This window comes from Pteropus alecto, unplaced genomic scaffold (genome assembly GCF_000325575.1).
Source record: "Pteropus alecto unplaced genomic scaffold, ASM32557v1 scaffold61, whole genome shotgun sequence".
NCBI classification, from domain to species: domain Eukaryota; kingdom Metazoa; phylum Chordata; class Mammalia; order Chiroptera; family Pteropodidae; genus Pteropus; species Pteropus alecto.
The window spans coordinates 10,822,849-10,831,237 of record NW_006434835.1 but is presented as its reverse complement, the minus strand read 5'-3'; the positions used below and the strand labels follow the sequence as shown (position 1 = coordinate 10,831,237).

The window sequence follows — 8,389 nt, the reverse complement described above, 5'->3', positions numbered from 1 at the left end:
GGTAGCTCCTTCTCCAGTGGATGAGACCAGAATGAAAATAATCATGGTGTGTGATAGATGCTGCAGTAGTGATATACATTTTCTTTCAAAGAGTTATTAGGAGCCAGTGCTTCGACATAATTGACAGAATTCCATATACTTTTTATATTTTCTGCATACATTACTTGGCTTGGCACAACACATATTAAATAAATAAATTCTGTCTTTGTATAAATTTGTGCATGGCTCTATATTCCAAAAGCCTAGTCCTAATGATCAGTCATATCTCTATTCTGGGCTCCAGATTGATATTACACAAATCTACTTTATGTCTCCACTTGGAGATCTAAAACGCATCTCAAGTCCAACACCCTCCAGACTGACCTAGTATTCCTTCAGTGTTCTCTGTCCTGGGATTGTCTTCACCATTTACCTAGTTTCATTCATTGTAGTGAGTGAAATAATACACATTGTAACTAGTGCTCTATATATAATGAGTGAGTGAATATAGTAAAAACCATCTTTGATACCTTCCTCATTCCATCTGCCAGACACAATACATTGCAAAGCTCTGTTGAGCATATATCCTAAAGATCTATTCAATTCATCCACCTGTTGTTTCCCCCCACCCCATCACCACTCTAATTTCCTCTTAACTCTTGACTAGATTATGCAAGAAACTCTAAACTGGACTTGCCACATCCACACCTGTCTCTTTCCAATCTGTTCTCCGTATTTTAGCCACTGTGGGGTCTAATCTCGGGCAAGACTTGGTCTAATATTGCCTCTCTGTCCACCCTCTTAAAACTCTTCCCATTGACCTCCACAAGTTTAGCAGCTTCTTTTTCCTTCATCCTGCTTTATGCTCCTTCATATGTCTCCTTTCAGTTCCTCTGATGCTCTGTGCACCACAGGGCCCTTTTACTGTTTTCCTTACCTCTGATGTCTTCCTATACCCTTCCCTTCCCTTCTCCTGATTTAATTTAATTCAATTCAACATGTAGATCACAACTCTATGTCATCTTGACTTCATGACTAATTCAAATATCCCTGTTTTACTCTTTTATAACACCACGTACCCCTCCTTTATAGATTTTATCATAATTATGATTTGGTGTTTATTTGGCAGAAGTCATTTGGTCATATCGCTTTCATCAGATTATAAGCTTCACGAAGGCACCTAATTTTGTCTTTTTCTGTTCATCCCTGGATCCCCAGCACTTCATCCCATGATTGACACATATTGGACAATCGATAAATGTTTGTGGAATAAATAAATGAATGAATACATGAATGTGTGACTGTAAAATATATATGAGGAAATTCAGGGACATTAAGACATTCTTATCCAATTGCAGTTGAATCTGATCTTGAAGCTTTCTGGCTAGTGAAGTCAGCTAATCAGTAAAGGCCCAGCATGATTCCTCCTCCCTGCCGACATCATCTCTGTTGACAACCAGAGTGTAAGGCTTTTGCTCTCCTCTAAGCCCCTAGGACCTCAGCTCTTTGTGTCTTACCTTGGTACTCAGTGCTGCAGCTTGCTGCAAACACCATGAGTGCATGAATCATATCTTATTAAACTATTGCCATGACGGCAAGACAAGTGGTATCAAGGAACTGCCAGCTTTAAGGCCTTTGTCTTCCAAAGCCTTTCATCCTCTGCTGGAGGGACAGAATCTTCCAATGCTCTGTTCCCCAAACCCTTGGCTTCTGCCTCTACTTTGGCCAAATTCGTTTATTTATGCTCAGCTTTAAACAAATAAACAAATACAAATGTTCAGGTGTTTTTATGGCACTTCCTTCATTTTGCCCTTTCATGTAGTTAATTGTATACTTATCTTATATCTCTTCGTGGACAGGTGTTTGGGAGAAGCTGGGTTGTCTCGTTCTTTTTTCCCTCTTCTGACACTCAGCACTGAGCCTTGGTGGCAGCCCGTCTAAGGTAATGTTTGCTGACTTCCACTGACTCATGAAAACCAGGGACAACGTAAGTTTTCCTTTTCTCTTGGTCCACACACTTGTCCTGCAGTATGGTATAGTTGCAGAGCACTCGGTTATGAGTCAGCAAACTTGGGTTTTAGTCTGAGTCACCTAGTCTTAGTTTTCTCATCTATAAAAGAGAGAAAATAACCCCGGTCCTATTCATTGCGATGAATTGTTAAGATCAAATAGGATGATGAGTACAGAGACATTTTGTAAAATGTAAAGGATTCTCCAGATGTAAGGGATTATTATTATTTTCTTTAAAAAAACCCAAAAAACCACAGACTGAAGTAGCTAAGACTAACTTGCGCCTCCTCCCAGCTAAGCCTATAACTCGCAATGGGTGCCAGAGGCGTCGCTGGCTTTGCTCTTTATGCAGCCAAAGGGAATGATTCATTAGTTGCTGTTATGAGGCCCATATATGCCGCACCACCTGAGTGTGTGGTCACTGGTGCCAAAGTTATTTGGTCACCGGAATGTGAGAGAAATGCCTGGAGCACATCACTCATGCTCGGTGGGTGGCGATAGTAAACTTCCTTCTGGACTGGGAGATTAGATTTGATGCTAATATCTGTTAGAGACCCTGTCGCCAGTGAATGAGTGAAAGTTACAGCGTGCCTTCAGCAGGCACAGAAGAAGAAGGACGGCCTGCGGCAAAGGGTCATCTCTACCCCAAAAGTACCCCATGTAGGTGTGACTTGGCCACATTTTATTGTGATGGTCAGTTACTTCTTCTGCTCCTCCCAATTGTGTGTGAATTCCTTGAGGGCAGGGATGAGTTTTAGTCATCTTTTCATTTCCAGCCCTTGAGTCTTATTAATGCAGAGTACGTGCTCAGAAAACCTTTGGTGAGTATTTGGCGGACTGAGAAGGAAAATGATGGCTAAGATTAGGTTTGTGGTCTGGCAGAGTGGCAGACCTATGACCAGATAGATACTAAGCGATGTGCTATGTATGTGTGAGGACAGAGGCTTCAGAGAAGGCTCCTATGGCAACGCTTGCATTGCATCTTGCAAGAAGAGACGGCTGAAGCCAGGGGAAGAACAGAAGAAACATGGCTTAAAAGGTTCAGTAACGTTACATGCTTAAGAGCCTTAGATATTTCAAGATGCTTTTGCATCGTCTCTATTCTCACAGAAATTCAGATGTGACGAGGGCACTCCTTAGTGCCATGTTCCTAGATCAAGAAACAAAGCCCCAGGTGGCTTAAAGAACCTGACTGAAGTCACATAGCAGGTGGGAGGGTAAGCCAGAATTGGAACTCTCATGAATTTTCTTTCTTTGCTCTTCCTTCTAGAGCACGCTGCTTTATGTACTAGGGCATCCAGACTATTCTTTTGAGTGTACCTAATGGTGCATTGGAAGAAGTTTCCAGAAGTCATTATGAACTGGGCAGAAAAATGAACTGTTATCAGAGTTTGGAATGGAGAGATTTCTTTGTTAGTTGGTGCTTTATTTACAAACAGAAGGAATTCACTGCTTATAGTGTAGACCCCAAGTGCAGGAAAGACAAGAGTCCAATTCATCGTGACATTGACAAGCTGGCTGGGTATGGAGAGCAGAGAGGAATCTACCAATTATCACCCAATATTTGAAATAAAAAAAAAAACAACTTTGAATTAGAAAACAACCTCAAACTCCTTCTGTAGGACTCTTCTCTTTCTTTCATTTCTAAACTTATGAACATCTGAAAAAAAATCAAATCCATATGCTTTGGGATTAATAGCATTTAAGTCATCGAACAGCATTGCATAAGAGCTACTCCACGTCCAGGAGTCAACATGGCTTTGGTCTTCTAAATGAAGGCTATTTGTGAGACGCAACTCCAAAATGTTAAGCACTATAGATATTCTTAACGTTCATGGACTTTTTCAGATTCGATGTGTGATCTGGAAGCAAGTTGTTTTCATTCTTGGCCTCAGTGTTCTCATCTATAAATTGGGGCTTGTTGGACCATCCCCATGCTCCCTCCCCGCCGTGACATTATGTGGTTCTGGCCCGGGGCTGCTTCTGACTCACGTCCATGAGCCTGCCTGGGTTCGTGTTCTGGCTCTGCCGCGTGTGAGCTCTAAGTGATTTAGTCTTGCTGGCCTCAGTTTCTTTATTTATAAAAAGTGAAATAAGAGTACTTACCTCATAGAGCTGTGAGGTTAAATGAGTTAACTCAGGCAAATGCTGTGATCCAGGGCTGGGACATAGAAAGCATTTCATAAACGAAAGCTGTCATTCTCTTCGTTTTGATATTAATGACGGCAGCTACCACTGACCGAGTGCTCCCCTTCTAGGCAGGTGCTACATGCTCTGCTGGGATCATCCCGTTCAACCATCATGACAACCCTACCTGGTGGTAATATTTTTATCTCCTCTTTTATAGGTGAGGAGACCGAAGCTTAGGAAGCTTGGCTCCAAGTCATACAGGTAGTAAGTGGCAGAACCAGGAGTTAAAATGACTCTATAGGGTCAAAGTAGGAATTTTAAACTATCCTGCAACTCTACCTAGATATGGGCTGTCTCTCCAGGGCTGGAGATGGAGACCTGCTATAATTCGAAAACCCCCTCCGGGCTAGGGCCGAAGGTATGATTCAGAAGGTAACAAGTAAACACCAATCTGGAGAACAGACTCATGTTATTCATAAATCCTCAATGCATCGAATTTATTCACCTCCTAAAAGTCACTTTCCCCCTTTAACATCAACTTATTATTTCTGTGTTTCTGAGGGTTTTTTTTCCTCCCAGCGACTTGCTATCATCCAGTTAAATTCAGCCAGCTACTCGAGGATATACCACTGTAGATAAGGAAGAATACTGGAGCATTATTTATTATATTAGCAAAACCCAAACCAAATGAACAAAATGTAGCACACAATCTTAAATAAAGTATATCCACAATATGCCTATTAGGCTCCTGCTGGCAATAAAGAGGTAGCTTTGGGTATCTATTTTTTTTTTAGGCGAGCAACCCTTGGTTGACCTCACAAATTACAAGGAACTTGTCAGCTTACAATCCCTTATTTTTTATTTTTTATGCCTACAGCACCTGGTCTTCCTAGGTGGTCTCCCATCCAAGTACTAACCAGGCCCGACCCTGTTTAGCTTCCGAGATCAGACGGGATTGGGCGTGTTCAGGGTGGCATGGCCATAGACTCTATACATTTCTTAAACATACGTAAGGAAAACCATCCTGTCAAACCATCCTGTGGCGTTTTAAGGCAACGGGAATCAGAGGCACGAGCATGGACTCCCTCAGGCTCTCCCTCCAGCCTCATCTCATGCCATTCTCTTTCGCTCTCTTGTGACCTACCCCGAACGGACTTTCCTTTAGTTCTTGAAACATGTCACACTCCTTCCTACCTCAGGGCCTTGGTCCCCCGCTTCTCACCCTCCTATCTTCCTTTGCTCTTCACCTTGCTAATTTCTATGACTTTTCCAAAGTCAGCTCAAACCACCCTGATTCAGGGAGGCCAGACAGAGTCCACGCTCTCGGAACGCCTGGGCAACCAGTGGTCTAATGTTGGTCCATCTGCTGGGTGGTCAGCTCCTTAAAGGCTCGAACATTCTTTTCTGTCATTTTCACCATTATGTCCCCTGTGGCAAGCATGCTAATTTGTATGCTCAATAATGAGTAAAAAACTCATGGGTTCTTTAAAGGTAAATATCATATTCTATTCCTGGAACCCACTACGCCTCAAACATTAGTGCATAAAGAGATGACTGGGAGACATTGAATTTGGAGTCCAGGAATCTGCTTTTTTAACATCAATGCCATTTGCACCACACTAGCAGACAGGACCTCGAACACCACGGAGAAAATAGCATGTGTTATAGAGTCAAGACCTGACTTTAAACCCCATTCACTTATTAATTCAAAGAGTATTTTGAGTGCCAGATACCGTGCTGGATGCCAAAAAAGACAGCAGCAAACAGTACCTGTGTTCAAGAACCTTGTATTTTGGTTGGGAAAGGGGAGAAGGGGAACGAGCATTGTGATACACTGCACATGTGCCATGAGAAGGGTACGCAAAGGCTGCTCTGGAGACCCAGCTTTGGGAGGGTCCCAAACATCATCGGGGTGGGCCGGAAGGCTTCCTGAAGACGTGAGGGCTAAACTGAGATGAGGTGGAGGAGGTCTCCTGAGGTTAGTGGGGCTGAGGTGCCTCGGGAGGCATGGCTGATATGCAAGTGGGAGGCTAGAATGGGCAGGGCAGGGCAGGGGACCTCATCGTGGCTCCAAGACAAGGAAGACGATGGTTTGGAAGGTGACATCTCTGAAGGCAGTGAACCTCAATGGAGAGTTCACCAAATTCCAAATCATTTCCATATTCTCTTTCTCTTAGATATATGGAGAGTAGGTGATGGTGCCTACTTAAGACTCTCTTCTGCCTCCTTAAGACTCATCCTGAATTTTGAAGCACACTTTCCCTTTGTATGTCACTTTAATAAAACTGCAAACAGATCAGAGATTGGTCCCTCGCGACATGTAAAGGGCTCAGCAAACACCAAGGCAATAAAGTGAAGAAAGTGGGTGACAGCGCAGAATTTCATAAGTATCAAAAGTTAATTTAGGGCTTTTATATGAAACCCCCCAAAGGTCCTGATAATAAATTCTCGTTCTGTTTTCCACAGCCACTCCTCCCTCCCCATCCCAAACTCGTCTGGACTTCAGAGCCTCCCCAGCCCCCCAGAGGCGTTCTCTGGCCTTGAGGAGGGTAGTGAGCTCGGGGACTGGCAGATTTAGGGCCCTGTCTTCTCCCCTTTCAGAATGAGACCACCTGTCAACTTGGGTTACTGTCCTTTGGATGAAGGGACATTTTAAAATCACTCTGAGCCAATGACTCTAAAAGACATGTGGTCTCTTGCTGATAGAGGATAATACATTTCTAAGTTCAGCAATGACAAATAACCCTTTGCAAGTTATTAATACTTCATAAAACAAGCATTCCAGCTTTTGTTTAGTTCCTGGCTTTCTCTTCCTCTCTTCTATTGTTCTTTCTCCTAATTTTTTTCCTCCTCTTCTTCCATCTGTCTTTTCTCAGATTCCCTTCATAGTTCTGAGTTTGGCTTTGATTGCTAAACTATATACTTATTCTAAGAATAGTTTGCTAATCAATGCTTTGATAACCTCTTTAAATTTTCAGATATGATTTTTTAAAAACTTACTTGTCTCTGTTAGAACTGTTGTGGCTTCGCTTCAGATTCGTTTTTAACCACCTCGTTAAAGGGGATTTCATAATTTGTAATTTTTTTCTTTAAGGCTATTTGTTTTTTTAAAAAAAATTTATGTGTTCCTTCTTCTTTTCATCCTTTATTTCCCTCCTAAGGTTCTTTCTACTTCTCTCTTTCTCCTTTACTAGATTTCATTTACCTGCCAGCCTCCCCCCGCCCACCCCTTCCCCTTTCTCTTCTGTTTCTCTCAACTTCCCTTCCTCTGTCTCTGGTGTTGATTTTCTTATTGGTAAGCTTTAATATTATGGAAGAAAAAAAAAAAGTCTGAATTCACTGGCATGCTCACCAGACCAGCTGTGGCTAGAAGCAATAAGGGCTTCCATGAAGGTTCTTTATGCTTCACAACAGGTTGGTTTTATTTCGTTCATCATCATGGGTGCGCCCTGTTGGCGCTGGTTCGGTCTCTAAGTAGTTGGCCATTTCTCAGCGTCTAGACCTTGGAGATTTCGCAGATAGGCCCGAGGTCTCTGGCCTCCCTCTGAAGCGCTGGCCGCCCAGGAGACCATATGAGGCGGTGGGTTTCTTCACAGTTTCTCGACTATGCGGTGGCTTGTTTCCATTTTGATTCAGTGCCTCATTCAGCCTGTGATAATGGCCAAAGAGTGCTGGTTTTCTAGATTTCTTAGACTTAAATGAAGGACTGGGAGTTTTGGGAGAGGTGTTTTTTCTTGAACTCCTTTGAAGGCATCTTTGTACCCTCATAGTTGTCTTGGGCACCTTGCCTTGGCTTCTAGCCCTGAATGGACAGGTGGCCTTCTTCTTCTTCTCTTTGGTGCTTGGAATTGGTTGTCTATAACTGCTTGGTGCTTGTGGTTTCCTGGTCACCTTTGCCATGTCAGTGCCTCCCAGTGGTCTGCCCCAGGCCTCCGGAACTCCCTATATATGCCCCTCCCCAGGACAATGAGGGGCCGCACCCTTCAGTTTTGTTTGTTCAGCGAGACTCTCCTCTAGCCAATAGCAGCCCTGGAGGGGCTTAGACAACACAGAGCACCATCCTGACACATCCGTGGGGGCGGGGATATGCTGGCAAGGACAACATGCTTTTCTGGAGAGACACTGGTGGAATTCTTTTTTACGAACAGCTGTGACAATCTTCTAGCTTCTTGGTGGAGATACTTTGTGATTAGAATTAGTCCATTTGTTTCTCTAGGTAGAGGGTCTCTCATCTAGGTTTTGTCCTCTTTCACTCAGAACTTTCTGTTTG

General features: G+C 43.2%; 1 non-coding gene across 1 annotated transcript; it reads right to left on the bottom strand.

Annotated features, from left to right (window-relative positions):
* Positions 1 to 4,987: 4,987 nt before the first annotated feature.
* On the bottom strand, positions 4,988 to 5,106 carry LOC112478614. Its single transcript, XR_003045890.1, has one exon. It is a non-coding gene; the product is annotated as a 5S ribosomal RNA (ribosomal RNA).
* Positions 5,107 to 8,389: the final 3,283 nt, after the last annotated feature.